This window comes from Lissotriton helveticus, chromosome 3_1 (assembly GCF_964261635.1).
Source record: "Lissotriton helveticus chromosome 3_1, aLisHel1.1, whole genome shotgun sequence".
Classification (NCBI taxonomy): domain Eukaryota; kingdom Metazoa; phylum Chordata; class Amphibia; order Caudata; family Salamandridae; genus Lissotriton; species Lissotriton helveticus.
This window is the reverse complement of record NC_136061.1, coordinates 1,595,457,439-1,595,479,607: the sequence shown is the minus strand read 5'-3', so window position 1 is coordinate 1,595,479,607 and position 22,169 is coordinate 1,595,457,439. Positions and strand designations below refer to the sequence as shown.

Below are 22,169 nucleotides of genomic sequence, written 5' to 3'. Positions count from 1 at the left end.
TCCGCTGTGTCCCCTTCACTGCGATCGCCGTCACTATCTTCTCCCCTCTCTGTCACTGAGGGACCCGGTAGCGCCAGTCGGCTGTTCCTCCCAGATAGGTTCGTTGAGCCAGCTACCTCTTCAACCACCCGCTGTTCCGCCAGGTTGCCGGGCACGCCTTCACTGCAGGTAGGGATAGGGTGTACCTCACCGTGGCCCTGACTCCCCTGCACGTGCACAGTATTGCACGGCGCTGCTGTACACTTCCCAAGGCCGTGCCTCGTGAGATGGTAGGTGCCTCTGGGCTCACCTGATGGTTGGTGACCGTTTTGATTTTATGTGTTGTCCCTCAGGAGCGCTGGCGTCTGTTCGCGCTCTTTTCTGGGCTGACTCTCGGCTCCTCTGCCACGCTCCGGTTGCCGGCGGCGTTTCTCCTCGCCGGTTACGTCGTCTTGTGTGTGCGCGGGTCTAAAGACCATCCCTCGTCGCCATTGTGAAGTTATTGATGCACCACACAGACGCCAGGTACTTGGTTAAATTCTTTATTGCCGGAGCACCGGGAGCTGCGTCCTAACCACAGCGGTCGGCGCCAATAATCAAGATGGCCGCCTTCCGCTTCCCGTCCCTGCACTTCCTGTTCCGGGGACGGAACACTAGACCGCCACTACAGCTAGTACATTTGTTAAATCAGCCAGTGGGAAATACAAGCCTTTCCCACATCTCTTTCAACTAAGGTAATTGGTACCAATTGTGGTTGCGGGTTTAGTGATGCGAATAGCTTCCAGGATGTACTTTAAAGTATTTTAGTGTTTTGCTCCTGTTTGGCTGCAAGTAGCAACGAGATTAAACATTATTAAGTTCTGTGCACTTACTTAAACTGACTTGTCTTCATGTGCCTTTCAGTTAATATTTATTGAGTGGCTTATTTACAAAGTTAAATCAATCATGAGTTTACTACAGAAACTCATCTCCCTCATTCTACAGCTCATCAGAGGGCCAGCGAAGTAATTTTTTTTCAAGAGGCTAAAAGCATATAAGAGATAGCTTTGTAAGCATCATTAGTCACACTGAAAGTAGTGAGGGCCTTATTTATGAGCCCTTGCGACACATTTACGCAGTCGCTGCATCACCTTTTTGTGATGCTGTGACAGCATAAATAATGCACCACGTTACACCATATTTACGAAGGAACGCATCTAGGCAGACATGCGTCACTTGGTAAACCCATATGCTATATTATACCTGCGTCAGGTATAATTTAAGGAGGGTGGGCATTCCCCCGCAAGAAAGGGTCGTAGGAGTGGCGCAGTTAAAACAATGAGATTTCACTGCGCCACTTCTAGGGCACCAATGCGTCAAAACCTTACACCTGCCTCATGGCGGGCGTTAGGGTGATGCAGGCCCTTTCACATGGGCAGGGATGTGGAATTCCTATAGCCCGACGCCCAGGACATATTGTTTGGGGTCAAGCGCAACAAGTTTTAATGTGTATTTTGTCCTTGGGACAAGTAGGCCCAACCCCCTGCAGCACAAACCCTTTGGATGCCAGTTTGTAGTAGCACATTAAGGGCCAGGGAAGGTCACTACCTGAAGTAAAGTTATTATTTGTGTGCCTATGTTAATGCTGTTCAAACTTGTGTTTATGGTTCATCAATTGAAATCCTTTATTAGGGTGAGCGCTCTAAGTAAATGTAAGTTCTGACTGCACTACTGACAGTGGTTACAGTATAAAAATGTGTACTCACGGTTTCAAAGTTTAGTAATATGAGGCTATGCATAATGCACCCAGAATGCTCTCTGATTAGATGCAAATATTTGCAGAAGCTTGAGAGCAAGATTAATGACTCTACTTTCAATATAAAATGTTCCTACAAAAATGAAAGTAGGAAAAAAAAATATTTTGCTAAACTACTGTGAAATTTCAGGTACCGTTTCTTTGCAGCATCATTTAGTAAAATGTGTTGATGCATGCTAGTATTTCGCAAAAAAACTCATATTGGAATATCAGTGTAACCAGTTTCAATAAGATCATGAGAAACATAAAAATAAACAAGCATTGGCAAAGCCAGTAGGTCTTAAATTAGCCCTCTAGTTTTGCCATTATGTGACTTGTTTTGGCATGGTTTCTGTAAAGCCTTCTTGATGTGAGAGCTGCCGGGCCCTCACCATTAGAACAAACATTGGCAAAAGCAAAAAAAAAAAATTGGTCTAAAAAAAAGCACACACTGCCACACCAGTTACTGCCACTGAACAAAGAGAGAGGGGGAGAGAATTTTAACGAAGACAAAAGTTTGTGGTCAACGCCAGACCACACTAGTGGCGCTATACTAAAGAAAGTCTCAAAAGTGCACCCCTGGTATATGTCCTTGCATTAAGTGCAGCTATATGGCTTTCGTGAATTCACAAGAATCTACAGAAGTAGGGCAGGAAATGCACTCCCGGAAAATATCCGTGAACTGCAGTTTATCATGAGCAAATATGCATGTGTAGATTTGCTCATGCGAAAACCTGAGTGTTTGCAAGGCCACTCTCCCATCAACCACTCTTCTCCCAACTCTGGAAGAAGATCTACGTCCGTCACTGTCAGGAGCAAATCTCCAACACTTCTCAGCATGGGAAAAGATTAGAGAAGAGTTTTTTGAAAACCCCTAAAACATGCAAGTCAGTAGATCTGCACAGACCCAAAGAGCATTCCAACCCTGGAACCACCGCTCACCACTACCCCCAGTCCCAGCATGCAGATATGCAGAAACACGGCAACACAAAGGGATTGCTAGCATTCAAAGACCACCACTGCATGAGCCCTGGCACAATCAGATAGGCTACACAAGAGCTCCCATACAATGAGATTGCTGCAACAATCCGTCGCCGAACCACATGGCACCAAAGGGACAAGTGGATTTTGTTACAGGACAAGTAGATTTAAGAAGCAACTTGCCCCATGGACAAGTAGATATTTTAATAAATTCCACACCCCTGGGTCTTGCCCCATGTGAAAGGACACTTTCTGGACTTGCGTCTACTTTCAGACACACCCCAGCAAGGCATCACTTTTGTGCCTACAGATACGTCAGTAATACTGATGTATCTGTAACTCCTTGCGACATGATGCACTGTACTGTAATTAAGGTGCATGCATGGCATTGCAAGGAGGACGCACTGAAACGTTTTGCATGGCTGCTTTGTCGCAGTGATGCAACACTTCTCATAAATAAGACCCTGAGTATCTCGGTAGTTTCATTTGTAGGTTCGAGTGCGTTTTATAGCTCCTCTGGCAGCCAACACATCCTCTTCCTTATATGAATGAAACAACCACCATGTACAGCAAAGAGAAACAACTCACAGCCTCATGGATTTTTTTTTATACATTTTGCAAAAGTATGTGCTAAAGCAGGGCCAGCTTCAGCTTCCCTCTGTGGGTCGGTAGCAGCACACCTGTCCCACTGTCCTAAGGAGGACCAAGAGGACTGGCAATTGTAGGCAGCACTCTGCATACCGCCTAGACTCTTGCGCTGTTGAATGTGCAGAGTTTGGCTGGTCCCACAGTGCTCCTCAACCACCACCTCCTCCCTTAAACTGCCTTCCAGCACCACCACATCCTCTGCTCGTCAACTCACAGCCTCAGCCTCTTACCCTCCAGTTTCCACCACCCCCTTTGTACAAACACTGAAGTATGCTGCAAGTGACAAATACGATGTCCTGCCACAGGATGTCCTCTCCATAGGTCATTCTGCAGCAGGAAATCCTGCCTTACCAGTGCCATTGGGGAGTTAAACTTCATCTCAGTAGACTCATATGATGTTAGGAAACTTCACCCTTTTTGCAAAGTCAAAAGTTCTGCTACTGCCCAAGGTTCAGCTTTCTAAGTATCAGAAGGTAAGAAAAATATCAAACATCCAGGCATGCAAAAATCCAGGCACTATCACTTCCGGGTATAGCTTATGAGACGTTGTTCACTGAAAATGATTTATTGAATGGAAGGGTTACTCAAAGCCTTTTTTTCTAATTCCTGAAAGATGGTGAGATTATGACACCTTCTCAGGACCACTAAGGAGGAGGATGTTTCATGTCAGAGGGTGTAAACTTAGAACGTTACAACCTTTGGATTTGTTCCACAGACTCCCAGAACTTTCTGTGACTGCATACTATGCTTGTATTGTTGACTTTTGATGAGTGACCCTATTTTTAAGGTGAGCCATTTATGTAGAGCATATTGTGTATGTATGTTAATTTTTTTAAATCTATGTGTTGGTATTATTTCCTTTTCAAGATTGTTCTTAAATGAATTTTCCTAAGATATCTTGTAGCTATTTGCCTTAAGAATCTTCTTTAATCACCTCGTCCCTGTGTCTTACATTGACATTCATTCTTATCATTAATGACCCCTGGTTATTAATGATAGTGACCCCTGCTTATTTTTAATGTACTATGTACAGCTCTATTACGATTCTTAGTGACTGGGCTCAGGTTGTGCTAAGGTACTGAATGATTACTCTGTGCAATCAGAATTTCTCCTATTTAATACAAATCTGAACATCCCACTGGTGTATGTCTCGAAATCTTGCATAAGATTACATTGATTTCTGAATTTCACAGTGTTATTAATCATATGCGTAGCCCTACAATCTGATAAATATATTAAAATCTATGTGAAACAAGTGAAGGTAGAAATATGTCTGCAACTAAAAAACAGAATGATGTTTGAATAGGAAAAGACTTTGAGCTAAACGCATGCAAAAATAATTTTTCAATTTTGGATTAACATAGATGTCTTTAATTTGTTGGAAATGGCCTGATCCTTCAATGTTTGGATGTGGGTGTCAAGATATGATTGTCCCCAATAAGGACAGGAGACAGCGTCGTATTGCAGCGCTATTTATTTAACTTATTTTTTACCAAGGAGCGCCGAGCCGGTGGAACGTCCTCGCTCCGGCACTCGCGCCACTCGAATGTGGATACGCGCGCATCCACAAGATGGCCGGGGTCGCGTCGCGTCATCACGCGACGTGCGTCAGCTAGAGCACTGACAATACATATCTCCCCTTTTTCCAAACAATGGAACAAAAAGAAACTTACAGTCCGCCGCTCATATCATAGTCCTGGAACTTGGATGGTCTCACCACCGCTCTCCCCCTTCGGGTCTGTCTTACCGGGGTGGCCGTGACTTCCCTCTCATGAGTCTCTACGCCACCTCCTTTATTGTTCAGTGCAGCTGGGCTCTCCATTGACCTCCTGGAAATCGGCTCCCTTTCCATTCCAGGGCTACCTCTGTTGCCATGCTCATCGTCGACTTCTCCTCTTCCTGTGTCCATCTCCAAGTCACTTCTTTCATTTCCTATATTGGGCTCCGCCGCCCCCTCCGGTTCGATCTCTCCTTGGCTCCAATGTAGCACTTTATTGCATCTCGCCATGCGGTCTTGAGACCATACATTTCCGTCACTTAACAAGGCGGCTCTGTCGCACACCTCCTTGACCTGAAGGGGTCTACTATATTTGCTGTCCCCCTTCCTTTGCATGATTGCCAACTTAACTCGCACCCATTCACCTTCCTCCAGTCCAGTGTCCTTCACATTCCTTCGCATGTTGTAATATTTGGCGTAGGCAGCTTGTGCTTTCTCCAAGTTCGCCTAAACCACTGCGGGGGACCATTTGCTAGTTAGTGTTTTCTCCTTCCACGCTCGATTGTCCTTCGTGAAGGGGTCCCGCCCCTCAAAATTTGGAAGGGGCTATACCCTGTTCCAGTGGGGGTGATTCTGTATGCCCATATCATATGCCACATTTCTTTCTCCCAATCCTTGTCATTCGTTATTGCCGCTTGCACAGACCCCATCACCATCCGGTTGAAGCGTTCTACTAGTCCATTTCCTGCCGGGTGATAGATCGAGGCGTGTTTGGAGAGGATACCATTCCTTCCTATGAACTTTGTCCATTTTTCTGAGGTGAACTGGGGGCCGTTATCGCTTAGGATGGACTTAGGAATGCCCTCTCTCACAAACGTGTCGCTCAGGAACCTTAGAATTGACTCTGTGTCCATTACCTCTTCCACCTTCACTTCAGGCCATTTCGAGTATCTGTCTATGAGGACGCACACATACTTTTGGGTCCCTTGTCTGTCCAGAATCGGGCTTAGGATATCGATGGATAATTCTTCCCACGGGTTCTTTGATGAGTCAAATCTTCCCAGTGCCGGTCTTAGTGGCTTGAGGGTTTTGTCCGCTCCTTGGCACTGTGTGCATTCCCTGACAACGTTCAGCTTGGAGGTCCATGCCTGGCCACCAGTATCATTGTTTAGTCAGCAATTTTGTCTTTCCAATCCCCAAATGACCTTCATGGAGTACAGCCAATAGTTTTGGCACTATGCCTGCTGGGGGGATGACCTTGTCCCCTCGGTATACAAACACTCCTTGATCGTCCATGGACAATTCTTCCCGGACCTCGTAATACTTCCGTAGAGTTTCACTAAGGCGCTTCTTTTCTGGCCAGCCATTTACTATGCATTCTTTCACATCCTGCATGGCCTGATCTTCTTTATAGGCCTCATTCCACTCCTGAATGCTGATGACCTTCTCCTGGTCATCCATCAGGGCTACCATTTCTTCCCCGCCTGCTTTGTCGTCTTCTCCGGGTTCCATGGCTGCCGACCTGCTCAAATAGTCTGCTACTTTGTTCCGACTGCCTGGAATGTACTCAACATCATATCTAAATTCCAGCAGCTTCAAAGTCATTTTTGAAATCCTGGGGGTGGCACTGGCGTGTCCACTGGAGGTAAGTACCTTCACCAGTGGTTTGTGGTCCATTTTCAATTGAAATCGTGTACCCCACAGGAATTGTCGGAATCTTGTCATTGCCCATACTACGGCCAACATTTCTTTTTCAATGACACTGAACTTCCTTTCCGTGTCACTCAGTGTGCAGGATGCGAAACTCAGTGTTTCCATCACTCCTTGTCCTCTGTCCTGCATCAACACAGCGCCCAATCCTTTATCGCTGGCATCTGTCATGAGCCCAGTACTTCCTTGAGGATCGTTTACTTGCAGGGGTATGGCTCCCACCACGTCTTTCATTATGCTTTCGAATTCTCTCTGTGCCTCCTCCGTCCAGCAGAACACTGTCTTGTCTCTCAGTAATTGTCTCATGTGGTGTGTCTTTGTTGCAAAATGGTGCACGAATTTGCTATAGTACTCTGCCATGCCTAAAAAGGACCTGACATCTTCCTTGCTAGTGAGCGGTGGTGCATCACAAATAGCCTTTACATTCTCTGTCTTGGGTGTGATTCCCTGCACTCCTATCTCGTGACCTAAGTAGGTCACTGATTCCATTCCTAGGCGGCACTTTTCCCGCTCTGCCGTTAGGCCTTTTTCTTCCAACACCTTCAGTACTTTGGTTAGTTTAGCATCGTGGTCCAATCTATCTCGCCCCATTACCAGGATATCATCCTGGAAATACTGGATGCCATCCATATTCTTAAACAGCTGGTGCATCAATTTCTGGAACACCGCAGCCGCCGATGCTAGTCCAAACGGCATGCGGCGGAACTGGTAACATCCGAAGGGGGTGATGAATTACGTCAACCTCCTGCTCTCCGGGTGCAACGCGATCTGGTGGTATGCTGAGGTTAAGTCAATGGTGGAGTACCACTTGATTCCTCTTGTTTTTGCCAAAATCTCTTCAATCCTTCGTAAGGGGAACTTCTCCACTACAATGTTCTTATTTAGTTTGCGTAGGTCTACACATAGTCTGACCTTCCCACTGGGTTTCATTACCACTACTAATGGTGCCAACCACTCTGCGCACGTGATCGGTTCTATTATGCCCTTTTTCTCCAACTGTTGCAGTTCTTCCTGCACTGCCTCTCTCACTGCGAGGGGCACATTTCTCACCTTGTGAGACACTGGCACCGCCCCTGCCTTGAGTACAATTTTGTGCGCAAACTTCTCGAGTCTTCCTATTGTGCCTCCAAATACCTGGGGGTACTCTCTCTTCCACTTCTCCAGATCCGGCCAACCTTCATGTTCGGTGAGCAATATCTGAACTTTACCACCTGGGTCCAGTTTGATGCCCAGGTCCCCTTGGTCTAGCCATTCCAGCACCGATGGTCCTTTTTCCGATTTGTACAGTTTGCAGTTGGCACTGCGTCCTCTGAATTCAAACTTTAGTGGCCTGAACCCTACCATGGGTATTCGATCTCCATTGTACGTGACGGACCTAATGTCCAGTGGCTCCAGTTCTGGGTCCAAATGTGGTTTAAATGTTTCGTTCCATACCGCCCTCTGGACTATGGTATAGGGTGAACCTGTGTCTGCCACTATGCTTATCGGTACTCCGCCAATCGCCATGTCCAGCACCGGCTTGGTTGATCTCTTAGTATCCACACTTAACACTTGGTCGTAGATGCAGAGAATGGTGTCGTCCTCTTATTGGTTGTTCGCCTCCGGGTCCTCCGGTCCTTGATCAATGTATTTAACCATACTCCTGGTGGACTTTCTGCGGCACACTTTCTCGTAGTGCCCTACGTTCCCACAGAACATGCATTTAACGCGAAACGCCAGACACTTCCTGTCATGGGCCTCGTGTGTCCAACTTCCGCATCGGTAGCAGGCTTTCTTGTTGTTTCCCGTCTGTTTTCCTGGAGGTCCCGGATTCCCTTGCCACCAGTTTGGTCCCTTTGGTGTGGTCCCTTTGAATTTTCCATCTCTCCGGGGCTCCTCTTCTTCTATCTTGTTTACCATCAGACTAGCCAACGCCTCTCTTTTTGCCGCTTCCGCGCAGCGTCGCGCCAATTCTGCTTTCTTGATTATTACCATTACTTCCTTCAGTGTGGCGTCCGCACTAGCCCATAGCTTGTCCTGCACAGCTGTACTTGTGGTGTGCATTACGATTTGATCCTTAATGAACTCGTCCTGGAATGTATCGTATTTGCATGTGGACGCCAGTTTCCTCAGTGCCGCCACATATTCTTCCACCGATTCTCCCGCTTGCTGCTTCCTTTGTTGAAAATTGTATCTGTCAATTGAGACACACACCGCAGGTCTGTAGTGTTCATTCAAATCTTCAATTGCGTGGGCATATACGTCGTCATCTGTACTCGCACGTTGTTTAGGCACGAGGTTTCTGAAGATTCTGAGCCCCTCCGGGCCTAGATTATGCAATAATATCCGTTTCTTCCTCTTACTGGTAAATTTCTCCTCGTTTTCGTCTTCAAGAACTTCAATAAAGTTGTCAATGTAGTCTCACCAGTCTTCCCACCTCATGAGGGGTTCCCCTGATTTAGGTAGGAATTGTACGGGTGCTGTCGTGGATGACGCCTGTGCGCACATGGTTTCGCGCCTTTCCGAAGGTGGAGTCCCACTGTGGCCCCTGGGGCTGCCTGGTGCGCCGTCCTCTACTTGCTGCTCAGACTGCAGCTGGGGGCTTTCTGTCTCTGCCCCTTCGCTCTGTCTCAAGGTCGCCAGTGCTTCTACTCGTGGGTTGTGCTGCGCTGTGGGGTGCCCACTGCAATCCACCCCTCTGCGTCCTTTTTTTTTTTTTTTTTTGCCCCCTGTGCTTTTTTATGGGGGTGTGGGCTCTGCCGCGCTCTCTGGTGTCCCTGCGACGCTGTTTGGCTGTGGTACTTACAGGCCCTTCGCTGTTTGCTTGCCGCTGCTGCCTGGTTACAGTGCTCTCTGGGTTACTTCCAACGTTGGGTCCGTTTTCTCGTTTTTTTTTTCTTTTTTAAATCCCGAGCTCGTCGCCATTGTAAAGATATGATTGTCCCCAATAAGGACAGGAGACAGCGTTGTATTGCAGCGCTATTTATTTAACTTATTTTTCACCAAAGAGCGCCGAGCCGGTGGAACGTCCTCGCTCCGGCACTCGCGCCACTCAAATGTGGATGCGCGCGCATCCACAAGATGGCCGGGGTCGCGTCGCATCATCACGCGACGTGCGTCAGCTAGAGCGCTGACACTACAGTGGGCAGCAGCAGTGGCACATCTACAGCACAACAAACACAAAGCTACGTATGTGAATAATGTGTACTACGCTGCCAATGGGACCAATGGATGTTGGCAAGACAATTTGCTGCCAGTCCTGGACGTGACAATAAATAGTGCATTATGGGACTTGTAGTCTGTTCTCGTTATTTCAACCAATTGAACTGGTGCTCCTTTCAGAGCTATTTACAAAATGAAGGTTGCAATGTGATGTATGGCCGTGGATATACAGAAACATGGCTCACATCACATTTCTGAGGGGCGAAATGCAAATGTGCACACACATATGCGTGAGAGGCAGGTCACAATTACTATTGCGACCTGCAGCACTTGGTAGGGTCGTCTCGCGAGAGAATCTCCTGTGCTTATAATTTTCAAATAACCTACAGCCGTAAAAAGGGGGCACAATTACTGATGTACAGTTACTCCTGGCTGCACGACCCATAATCGGTAGCAGTAGAGGTTTGCTGATGTCAGCCGATTCCGACCCCTAATCCCACAACACGCATGGAAGCACTCTGACGTGTACAGATCTGAAAGTGCCCATATATCTAAATAAAATGGAATGTATACGCTACTCTAGGGCTGTTGACCCAGATGAACGTGGGGCCTTATTCCCAAAGGTAAGCCTACACTTTTGGAGTTAGTTCACTATTTCTTTTCTATTCTTTTCTATTCACAAATGAAAATGTAATTTTATGTGTACTATCTTTACGATTGCAGAGACTGTCTCATCTTTTCGTTTGCAGAGTTCTCTGTAGTCGTAAAGATACTACACGTAAACTACACTCGTAGTTTGTGAATAGCAAAATATAGTAAACTTACACCAAAAATGAAAGTTTACCTTTGTGAATAAATCCCTTTTTATGCAGCTGTAATCTCCCTTCTTACTGTCTGGTATTTCGCATTACGATTGTGACACCTTTCGCCACAGCACATATAAATGATTTTATGTGGGTGTAGTCAGTCAAAAATGTTTTTTCAGAAAATTCATCCATAAAACAATGTATAAAAACAATACAATAACACAGCAATTAAAATCGTCATGAAATAAATATTAACAAATAGAACAACAGTTCGCCAAATCCTGCAGAGGGCCATTGGCCTACAACACCACAGTTTCTAAAATCTTTGGGTAAGTGGAAAAGCTAATACCATCAGGTGGTTTTTGAGGCCCACTGATGCATAGTTAATTTTAACGGTCAGTTAAAATCGTAATAAAGTGCTTGGGGCTGATTCACAGAACTAATCTGAGACAAAATCCTAAACTTACTACTTTTGGTATTCACAGAAGGCATTTAGAAGTGGTAAAATTAGGATTTTGTCTTAAATTAGGATTTTGTCTTAAAACCAAAACTTAAGACAAACGTAAATTTAACTTAAGTTTAATTTAAATGTAACTTAAGACAAAATCGTAATTTAAGACAAAATCCTAATTTAAGACAAATTCCTAACTTTACTACTACTAAATGTCTTCTGTGAAAACCAAAAGTGGTGAATTTAGGATTTTGTCTCAGATTATTTCTGTGATTCGGCCCCCTTGTGTCCCTCTAGAAGAAAAATATTTCCAAACAATTATAGTGGGATTTTATACAGACGTACTAATAGTAGGCCTGGTAAAGTGCAAGTTAATACCCTCTATCAATTTTCCTAGCGAGAAAATATATAAAACTATACAACAGCTAAAACCAATATGGCTAAAAACTAGCTAAAAACATATGTATCCAATACAGTCTGGACTGAAACTTCTGGTCCTTGTTTTACCTCAATCTCCCCACCGCAAATGAGAACTTGCTCAAGGAAGATACACTATCAGTCGGTGTGTCACTCTTCAAGGCCCTTAATGCTTGATTATGGCGTCTAAAGCTGGGCTTGACACAGAGTGGTCGAATCCACTTTGCTCTTGGGATAGCATAGGCCTTGCAAAAGAAGAGCATAAGATTAATGTCTTCCTTACAAGGCAGGGAGCATATTGGGCATATATCAAGAGAGTCTCTTTGGGTTCCAACAGACGACTTAGATGTAAAAGAGCTTATTTCTAGTATGCCATAACAAAACTTCAGCTATAAACTTTTAGCCCTCTTTTGTTGCAGTATGACCAAAAATATCTCATAATGTAGTAACCTTAATAGACAAGAACACTTCTGTTGGTCTCCACAGTCTAAGATAACAAAAATGCTTAGCTTTGACATGCTCTTAATAAATGAGTTTTAGTTGCTTTGTAGAGGACATAGTTAAATCTTCTGGATTAGCGCAGAATCTTTCCAACCTCGAGAACCGTTGTTGTATGTGTCCAAACCATGGAAAATGGGATTCTTAGCTAAGATTAAAAGTACCTTCACTGCGTTCCTTTATGGTGCGAGTTCCTAAGTAGACCAAAGCCTCACTCAGAATAGCAGAGGTCTTAACCTAGCAATACTACCCACCCTTTAGAGAGTTCGATCAAACAACATGGTGATCAGGGGCAGAGACGCAACTAGAGCCACATTTCGGGGTGGGCTAATAAACATTTTGGGGGGGGCCTAATTCTTCCAGCAATCGGCAGAGTGAAGATGCAGGAACTCTAAGAAAACGTGAAAATACAACAAAGCCTCGTTAACAAATAAATGGTTTTTTAAGAGCCCGTGAAGTACTCGGGTGCGGTGGCAATAAGACGGTCGCCCAGGCAGACACACCCAACGGGGGGGGGGGGGCTAAAGCCCTTTGAGCCCAATGGGTGTTGCGCGCCTGATGGGGGGGGGTTCTTATGGTGATTCATCAGAGAATGAGACTGGGAACTGAAAGCAGCCCTGGCACATTTTCCCAGACCAGCCCCCATCCGGCACGTAGCGAGCGAGCACAGCGAGCCCGACCGCTACTAGGGGGGTTTGGGAAAAAGACAGACCAAAATGGTGAATTTCACAGCACATTTTTCATTACATATTTAATTGTATCAACTTTGAAAGCACAGTAAATAGGAGATGATGACCTTAAAGAGCACCTGGTTACCCACCCATTCATATGTACCCATAGACATTCTTTACGAGAGCACCAAAAATAGACACAAGTAGTGAATCGTATCTTATTTTCTGTTTGCATTTTAATAAATACAATGGGGGTGGCATCTAGAGTCTCCCTGAGGAGCACCAGGTAGAACAAGACCTCTATCTCCCGAAACTGCAACTGCAAGTTTAGCTCAGATATAATAGGATGTTCTGACTGCACTACTTTGGCTATTAAACACATTTCCTATGAGATGTCCCTGGCTTCTTCACATCCACTCCTGTTCAAGTACTTTCAGCCAGATTCAATAATATTCATCAAGCTGTTTATTATGCTTTTTTTTAAACGTGTTCTTTCCCAGAAAGAAGGGCATTCTCTCAGTTACCTTTCTTTCCCTTGCTACTCTTTTTCCTTATCCTGCCTTATACGCGTTTTTACTCAGCTATCAAATTCTCCATTCTTAAACCTTTTTTGCCATTTGATTTTCCTCTCTTTTTCCTCTGCTCTCTTATCCTTTCAGTTCGTATCCTCATGCTCTCTCCTTTTTTTATAACCCATGTTCTAAATATAATCTCCCCTTTCATTCCATTATGTTCCTTTCTTTTCCCTTTCACTCTTCCCTACCATCTCTCCATGATCACCTAAGATTCTTTACTTAATTTCTATCCTGGTTAACTCTCTCTCATTTCTCCCTCCCTTACCATTGTTCGTCCTTCCTTTCATCCCATTACTTTATTCCATTCCTTCTCTCACTTCTTCCTCTTGTCTCCTCTGCCTTTGACTCTCTTTCCCATCATAGCTTCTTTCACTTACTTCTCCTTTGTATCCCTTTCTTTTTTTGCTATTGATTTTTTTCTCTTCTTTATTTTCCTTTAAAATGCACAAGCAAATGACAATAGATATACTGTACTTGTGTGAAGAAGGATGAAGTTGTTGACCATGAGGAGTATGAGAATAATGAGTCTGAGAGTAATAAAAAGACTGGAAAGGGACTGGGTACACTCAATGACCCACTGTTGTAGGGTAGACTGCGGCTCGTGGGTTTGGGATTTGAACCTGCAGCCTGCAGCTGGCTGCAGCATGAGTGAAAACGCGTCAGATGAGGAATCAAGCCTGCTTACTGCGGGTTATGCACGCATATGGACAACAGACGCATTTACTTAGTGTACTATGTACATACCGAATCCTTCAAGTAGGATAAAAACAGCAAGGGGTCTCTCGAAGGGATGTGGCAAAAGAAGTACCTTACTTAGCTCTCCCTAGCGAGGGTGACAAGGGCTGCGAGCTAGTGTGTACAATATACCTCGTTTGGAAACTTCAAAAAGCATTTTGGAGCGCTTTTAATTCAAACCTGTTTTATATTTAGGGGGCTTTTAATCTGTGAGATTTAGTGGAAATTGTATTTTTGAGGAACACTGACACCCTACCCACCTTTACTCTTTCATTCCTGCCCTGCCCAGCCGCCTTTCTGAAGCGCTACTCGGCGGCGGTGGGCGCCATCTTGGGTGAGGCTGGGGGAGCGCTCTAGTCGCGCCGTCCTCCCGCCCTCCCTGGGTATTTAGTCCCGTCTTTTAGCGACCGCGGTGCCTTACTTAGCTCTCCCTAGCGAGGGTTACTAGGGCTGCGAGCTAGTGTGTACAATATACCTCGTTTGGAAACTTCAAAAAGCATTTTGGAGCGCTTTTAATACGAACCTGTTTTATATTTGGGGGGCTTTTAATCTGTGAGATTTAGTGGGAATTGTATTTTTGAGGAACACTGACACCCTAACCACCTTTACTCTTTCATTCCTGCCCTGCCCAGCCGCCTTTCTGAAGCGCTACTCGGCGGCGGTGGGCGCCATCTTGGGTGAGGCTGGGGGAGCGCTCTAGTCGCGCCATCCTCCCACCCTCCTTTTACCCTATATAATGTGCATTACGGCCAGACGGTGCAGCAGGCTGGCGCAGCGGGCGTGCCGGATGCGCGCCGAAGCCGCGCCTAAGCCAAGCCCGTCTGCGCCCGTCCGCGGCCGGCCGGGACCAGGGGCCACGACCCCTGCTTCTCCTTCCCACCAACTCTATCACTACAGCAGGGCTATGCTGCTGAGACTACGCCCCTCCCCTTCCTTCCTATGTAGACACTCCATGGAGGCGCTTGAGTTGCAGTTGTACCCTCATTGCTCATTTAAAGGTAGAAATGTTGTGCCCGCTGTTACGGACGAGGTGATACTCAAAGGTGGCTTGCTAAATTGTAGATTGCTAAGAAAGCATTGTGTCCAACTATGGGACCTTTTATCAGATGAGGAGTTGAACATACTGTTCCTAACGGAAACTTGGTTGGGTGATGTTAGACCTGGCATCTTTGGCGTGGTTTCCCCCTATCTTTTTGCCTCTACCTCCTGTATTTTTGATGCTGTGCTGGATTTCGTTTTTGCTGGTTTAGATGATTTGGACACTCTGCCACTGCTGATCAGTGCCAGAGTGTAAGTGCTCCCTGTGTAAATTGTTATTCTGATTGGATATACATGTTTGGCATGTTTGTATCACCATGAAGTCCCTAGTAAAGTGCACTGGGTGTGCCAGGGCTGGTGATGACAAATGCTACTAGTGGGCCCGCAGCACTGATTGTGCCACCCACAGGAGTAGCTCTAAAATGGTGTCTCAGGCCTGCCACTGCAGTGCCTATGGGCAGTTTAGAACTGCCATGTCCTCCTGGCCAGTGTCCCCACTGACCAGGCCTAACCCTTCCCTTTTTGTGCACATCAGCCACCCCTATGGAAGGCCCAAGGTACCCCCCTGGGCAGGGTGCAGTGTATGTGAAAGGTAGAGCATGTACTGGTGCAGGTAACATGTTCTGGTAGTGAATTACAGCCATTTTCGTTTTTCACTATTCTAAGGCTATCTTGCTCCATAGATTAACATGGGGGATGCTGGCTACAGTGGTTAACAGCATTTCTTCCCATAGGAACAAGATAGGACATAAGTATCTAGTATCCCTGAACTCAGAATTTAATAACACATCTTTTAGGAAAGGTTGTTTTTAAATCCTGGGTTTGAGAACAGCACTTTTAGAAAGTTGTTGTTCTCTTGTCTAACCCTTCTGTGTGCCTGGGCCTGTTTGTGTATTGACTGTCTGGTTTGTGAGTGACAGGGGCTGGGGAATTCCCCAGCAGGATGGATGAGTCAGCACTAGGCTGAATGACTGCAGTTGCAACTGGAGTGGTGGGAGGAGTTAGCACCTGGGCTGAATAGGGCTGTGCCTGCCTTCCACAATGCTGGCTCCACCCCCCTGCTGGGCGGCTGAGGACCCTGCCCCTCACTCTGAAAGGAAAGATGCAGCCAGCAAAACAAAGTACTCAGGATCCACCCAGAACTGGTTCAGACCGGGCTCAGGGCCCACATGCACCAAGAGAACAAAGACTTTAGGGGTATAAGTACAGGACCCCTGACAACAGAAAATTAGATCATCCTGGAAATCAAGAAGGAACCTCTGCCAAGGAGAAAGCTGAAACTGAAGAAGGAAGACTGTCCTGCTGTTGCTCTGCTGGACTGACCTGTGGCTTTGCTGCCAAGGAGAGGGGAAGGACTTTGCTGTTGAGCTGTGTCCCCTTGCTTGAAGGAATCTCCAAGGGCCTGAGAAGAGCTGGCTCCCTGTTTTGAAGTCCCAGGAACAAAAGGACTTCACCCCAGCTTCCCTGAACTCTGCTGAGAGAGTTCTGTCCTTCCTAGAGTGCTTGATCCAGTTGTGGGGCCTCTGGAAGTTGTACCTGAGCTGGGAAGCTTGAAACTAAGCTTGAGTGACTTTTGAAACTGAAAAGTGTTGCATCGCTCGCTTGCGGAGCGCATCCCGGACAGTGCGAGAAGTTTCCCGCCGCTACGGAGGTCGAGATCGTCGCAGCGCCTGACGCCGCTGCCAGAGACGTCGCATCCTTCGTTTGCGGGACGCACCAGACCGGTACGGGAGAATCGGACATCGCTGCGAGTATCGTCGCAGAGCCTGTCGTTGCTGGGTGAGAACGCCGCCCCGCTTGCTTGCGGACCGCATCACGTCGCTGCGAGCATCGTCGCAGAATCAATGCATCGAGGAGCTGCGAGGGAGAGGATCCCCGCTGGACCGCGCATCGTCGCCCCGGAGATCGTCGCAGCCCCTACGAGATCGTCGCATCGTGCCTTTGCGAGAACAGACTTCCTACGGAACCTACGCATCGGAATCCATACAAGTGGCCTTCCTCCCCATACAGACCGGATTCGTCGCAACACGCCCGCTGCTGCAGCGGGGCTGTCGCATCGCCTCCCCAGGGTCTCAGGAGCAACGCATCGCTTGTTTTCCACCGCACCAGCTTCTGCTTTTGGAACTTTGTTGCATCTAAAAGGTACTGTGAGTAAACGTGACGCAACTGTGAACTTTTCACGCATCAGTAGAGAATTCTATCGCAACGTAGAGAATTCTAACGCAACCTTAAGAACTCTTTTTGAAACCATATTCTTGAACTGTGTATGTTGGATTTTTGTCGTTTTGGTCTTGTGTAGTTTAGATTAAAATACCTTTATTTTTCTAAACTGTTGTGGAGTCAGTTTGTGGTGTTTTCACTGTGTTACTGTGAGTGTTGGTACAAATACTTTACGCATTGCCTCTGGTTAGCCTAGACTGCTCGTGCCAAGCTACCTAGAGGGTGAGCAGGGGTTATCTCAGAAGGTTATCTCCTTGCCCTGACTAGAAGCAAGGGTCCCTATTTGGACAGTGGTACCTACCTCTGCCAACTAGAGACCCCCAGATCTAACAGGTGAGCACTCCGACCCTGATATCCTCAGCACTGTCCCGCCAGGGTATACCCTCACCAGAATTGATAGAGGGGGAGGGAGGGGCGGGGGCATCGCCATTATTGTTAAAAACCCCGTTGAATGCTCCCTGCGCCCGATTAAGGTTGATAACTGTGAGGTTGGTGAGTTTAATATTAAGATTGGCCCTCGGGAATCTATTTCCGGCATTTTAATTTACAGACCCCCGGGAGCCATGGGGAATTTCAGACTTAGCCTGATGGTAGGCGTCGCCCATCTTGCCATCAGACACAGTAAACTGATGGTGTTGGGAGATCTTAATGTACATCTTGAAGATCCCCTTCAGAAAGATGCGGTTGACCTGCGACAAGTCTTGAAAGAGCTGCAACTTGATTTGCAAAGTGCTACCCATGAGCTAGGCCATTGTTTGGATCCAGTGTTTGCCAGCTGGGATGGGGTAAAAGTGATGAAACCTCAATCTCTCCCCTGGACGGACCACTTCTTAGTGCCACTTCAATTTTGCTATCTACCCCAGAAGACAGCTAAGAATGATAATAATAATTTTCCCCAGCGAAAATGGAAGCAGTTCTCCCAAGAGGCTTTTAATCTGCTCATACATAGGGTGGGTCAACCTATGGCCAGGGATAGTGACACTGCAACTACCGAATTTAACGAACTAATTCTAACTGCCTTGGACTCGCTTGCTCCCCGGAGCAGCTGTAAGTTGAAAGGGGGTAGACAGCGCACTGCCCCTTGGTTTACCCAGGAGCTACAGCAAATTAAATCAGAATGTAAAAAACTTGAACGGAGCTGGTGGAGGAATCCATGCGCACAGGGCAAGAGTAGCTATAGCTTAGCGCATAAAAGATATCAATGCGCATTGCGTAGGGCGAAAGCCAAACACTATCAGGCACGCATAGAGGAAGCTGAGAGCTCGTCGAGAGAGCTCTTCAAAATTTTTAAGGAAATATCCCTGGTATCCAGTTCTAATGCCCCGAAAGTAGACTCGGTTGCAGAATGCAACAGGGTAGCTGACTTCTTTTCGGGGAAGGTTAAGAACATTTACGCCTCTTTTTCTAAACAACCCGTGAGTGGCACTGAATTCAGGGCTGCAAGGACACCTATGGATCCGTGCAATACACTACAACTGTTTACGGTTCCTCCTACTGAGAGCTTAAACAGGATCTGCCGCAGCGTCAGGTCCGGATCTCCTATTGATCCTGCACCTCCTAGAGTGGTGTCGGGTGGTCTGTCAGTGCTGGAACCTTACATCAGGCATGTACTGCAGACGTCTTTCTCCACTCAACAGATCTCGGAGGACTGGAAGAAGGCGGTTGTGTTGCCTATTAGGAAAAAGCCCAACGTCGGTCTTGACGTGTTGGAGAACCTTAGGCCCATCTCGCTGCTTCCCTATCTGGCCAAAGTCGCAGAAAAGGTGGTGAACTCTCAATTAGTTGAACACCTTGAGAGAGCCAATATTCTTCACCCCTCCCAATCAGGCTTTCGAGCGGGCTTCTCGGCGGAGACGGCCCTTCTGCGTGCAACTGAGACCCTTAGAGCTGGAGCGGATGCGGGGCACACTATGGCCTTGATAATGCTCGACCTCAGCGCAGCGTTTGACACTGTAGCCCATTCCATCTTGCTAGAGTGTCTAAACGAAGCTGGGGTCATAGGAGCCGCCCTGAACTGGCTGCAGTCGTTCCTGACGGGGCGCTGCTTCCAAGTTCAACAGGGGTCCTGCCGTTCCTCCGAGGTGCCTCTAGACCAGGGAGTGCCACAGGGCTCAGCACTGAGCCCTACACTTTTCAATCTTTACATGGCCTCCCTGGCTAAGGTTGTCCAAGCATTTGGGGTGGAGTTGGTGTCTTACGCCGACGACACTCAACTGCTTATCTCGCTGTCTCAAAACCCCACAGAAGCATCCTCCAATTTCAAGGCCTGCATGCAGGCCTTGGCCGACTGGATGGATGCCCATTGTTTAAAGCTTAATGGCTCCAAAACCGAGGTGTTGGTGGTGGGTGGGAAGAGCAGTAGCTGGTCAGCTGATTGGTGGCCATCCTGTCTGGGCGCCACTCCTGTACCAGGTGAGGAAGCAAAAAACCTAGGCGTGTGGGTTAATCCCACACTGTCCTAAGAAACTGGACCAAAATCACCGATGACCAGCTCACCTCCTCACTCAACAACTCCACCCCAACGATCGCGGAAAACGACGACCCCAACACCGCAGCCCGAACCCTGCATAGATGGATCTTGGACAGCACCAGCACCATAGCCCCCCTCAAGAAAAACAACAATACCCGTGCCAAGAAAGCCAGATGGTTTACCACCGAACTTCGAGAGTCCAGGCGCACATGCCGCCGCCTCGAAAAGGCCTGGAGAAACACCAAATCCACAGAAGCCCACAACAACTTCAGAGCCGCCACCAACGCCCACCATCAACTCATCAGAGAAACGAGGAAAAAAGCGATTGAAGACAGAATCTCCACCCACGCACACAACAGCAAGGAACTCTTCAGCATCATCAAGGAGTTCGCCCAACCCACCAGCGAGTCTACCGACATCCCTCCCTCACAAGACCTCTGCGACAAACTCAGCATCTTTTTCCACCACAAAATCAAGAGCATCTACGACAACTTCGACGAAGACAACCAACACACTGAACCCTCACCAACCACCCCCGACACCCGGAAACCAGCGATTGATGACTGGACAGCCCTCACCACCGAAGACACACTGAAGACAATGAAGTCAATCCACTCAGGGGCCCCCACGGACCCCTGCCCCCACCACATCTTCAACAGAGCCGCCAACACCATCGCACCCATGCTCCGCCAAACCATCAACCGCTCCCTGGCGACCGCCTCATTCCCCGACGACTGGAAACACGCCGAGGTCAACCCCCTCCTAAAGAAACCCTCAGCGGACCCCACCGACCTCAAAAACTACAGACCCATCTCCCTGCTCCCGTTCCCAGCGAAAGTCATCGAGAAAGCCATCAACAGCCAACTCGCCACATTCATTGAAGAACACAACATCCTCGACTCCTCCCAATCCGGCTTCAGAAAAAACCACAGTACGGAAACCGCCCTCCTCGCCGCAACAGACGACATCCGCACCTTACTGGACAAAGGAGAAACAGTAGCCCTCATCCTCCTCGACCTATCAGCGGCGTTCGACACAGTCTCCCACCGCACCCTAATACGCAGACTCTACGATGCAGGAATCCAGGACAAGGCCCTCGACTGGATCTGCTCCTTCCTCTCCAGCAGGACGCAGCGGGTCAGACTCCCCCCTTTCCTCTCGGACCCCACACCTATCACCTGCGGAGTCCCCCAGGGCTCCTCCCTCAGCCCGACGCTCTTCAACGTCTACATGGCTCCACTTGCCCCCATCGTCAGAACCTACGGACTCAACATCGTGTCATATGCAGACGACACCCAGCTCATCCTCTCCCTATCCAACGAGCCCAACACCGCCAGACGCAACTTTCGAGAAGGCATGGAAGCCGTCGCCAAATGGATGAAAAACAGCTGCCTACAACTAAACACCAACAAAACAGAAGTACTCATCATGGGCCCAAACCCCGACGCCTGGAGTGACACCTGGTGGCCCACCGCCCTCGGAAACCCGCCAACTCCCACAGACCACGCACGCAACCTGGGAATCATCCTGGACTCCGAGCTCAAAATGGACCGCCAGATCAACTCTGTCTCATCTTCCTGCTTCCACACCCTCCGCCTCCTTCGTAAGACCTTCAAATGGATCCCCCTCGAACACCGAAAGACAGTCACTCACGCCCTGGTCACCAGCAGACTCGACTACGGCAACGCACTCTACGCCGGAATAAACAAAAACCTCATCCGCAAGCTACAGAACATCCAGAACGCTGCCGCAAGACTGGTTCTCAACCTGCCAAAACACTGCCACATCTCCCAGCACCTGCGCACACTCCACTGGCTTCCCGTTGAGGCGAGAATCACCTTTAAGATGCTCACCCACGCACACAAGGCCCTCCACGGCACCGGACCAGCATACCTGAACAGCCGACTCAAATTCCACGCACCCCAAAGGACCCTACGATCAGCCCAGCTTTCCTACGCTGTGGTCCCCCGCACCAGAAAGACCAGATCGGGAGGCCGCTCCTTCTCCTTCCTCGCGGCCAAAGCATGGAACGCCCTTCCGCTCCACCTCAGACAGACAACATCGCTCCCCATCTTCGCAAGAAACCTCAAAACCTGGCTCTTCGACAGACCCCCTCCTTGATGGAATGGAACCTGCACCCCCCCAACCCCCCCCACCCCTAGCGCCTTGAGACCCTTACGGGTGAGTAGTCGCGCTTTAACAAACTCCTGATTGATTGATTGAGGGTCATATTAGACGCCTTGTGGGGAAGTGCTTTGGGGTCCTGAAGGTTCTAAATAAGACTCTGGATCTGCTACCCCTGACTGCCAGAAGGACGATGACGCAGGATTTGGTCGCC

At 47.9% G+C, this 22,169-nt stretch overlaps 1 protein-coding gene across 1 annotated transcript in view; it reads right to left on the bottom strand.

The window, feature by feature from the left end:
- Positions 1-22,169, bottom strand: part of DRD2 (dopamine receptor D2) — a 1,149,771-nt gene that overhangs the window by 104,392 nt on the left and 1,023,210 nt on the right. The window lies entirely within an intron of this gene.